Here is a 1,247-nt window from a genome sequence, read left to right as displayed (position 1 = left end):
TTGTGTTTAACACCTCAAAACTTCCTTACGAGGGCAAGTCAATAAGTTCTTAGAAAATTTGTCAGAGAGCACTCGCAGTATCATGTAACATTATTTTTTGACAAGTAGCATCTCTCAACTAACTTACAAATTTTACTTACAAATTTTGAGCGGAATTCATCGCGTGATTTCATTTCTATAGACGATTAAAGCGAACAACTTTTGTATATTTGCAAAATGGAAAAAAAATGAGTTTCGTACATCAAACATCTACATATGAAAGATTTAACGCTGAAAGAAATCGAAGCCGAATTGGATAATGTTCATAGCTCATCTGCATCAGCGTTTGCGACTCTATACAATTGGGTGAATGAATTTAAACGTGATCATATATTCACATGTGATGCACCTCATTCGGGACATCCAATTGAGGCTACTATGCCAGAAATCATCGATAAAGTTCACGATATTGTTTTGATTGATCAACAAGTGAAAGTGAGCGAGTTTATTGAGGTCACAGACATATCTCATGGCACAGATTTCAATGTTGCACGAACAATTGCGTATGAAAAAGCTATCAGCAGGATGCCGCGTTTGCACTGTGTAAGCGCGATCGTGTGACGATTTCAAAACAACGTTTGGAGATGTTTGAACGTAATCCAGATGAATTTCTGCGTCGATTCATTACTGTGGACGAAAAATGGATCCATTATTTCACTCAAGACAAACAGTCAAAACAATGGACTTCACTGGGTGAACCAGCTCCGAAGAAGGCGAAGACTGTAAAGTCGGCCGAAAAGGTGATGGCACAGTTTTTTGGGATGTACTATAATTGGGATGCAATATAATTTATATCGATTACCTTCCGTCAAAGCAAATGATCAATGGCGATTACTACGCAGCTTTATGCTTTATTGGACCATTTCAACAATATTTTAAAGAAAAAAACATTCTCATTTGGCGAAAAAGAAAGTGCTCTTCCATCAAGACAATACATGAGTTCACACATGCCCGGAAATTCAACGAATTCAGCTACAAATTGCTTTCCCAGCATATTTGTCAGATTTAGTCCTCTGCGACTCCTATTTTTAAACTGAAGAAATGGTTCGGAGAAAAGAGATTCACCACTTCATCGCCGAAACAGAGGATTTTGAAGAGTTGGACAAATCATATTATTCGGATGGATATTGGACAAATCATATTATACGGCTTGAAAAAGTTGAAGAATCGTTGGATCAAGTATATTGAGCTGAAAGGAGACTATGAGA

The 1,247-nt window shown here is 37.3% G+C and overlaps 1 pseudogene; it reads left to right on the top strand.

The window, feature by feature from the left end:
* Positions 1–226: 226 nt before the first annotated feature.
* Positions 227–827, top strand: LOC108685211 (annotated as a pseudogene).
* Positions 828–1,247: the final 420 nt, after the last annotated feature.

This window comes from Atta colombica, unplaced genomic scaffold (assembly GCF_001594045.1).
Source record: "Atta colombica isolate Treedump-2 unplaced genomic scaffold, Acol1.0 scaffold148, whole genome shotgun sequence".
In the NCBI taxonomy this organism is placed as follows: Eukaryota; Metazoa; Arthropoda; class Insecta; order Hymenoptera; family Formicidae; genus Atta; species Atta colombica.
This window is presented reverse-complemented; position numbering and strand designations above follow the sequence as displayed.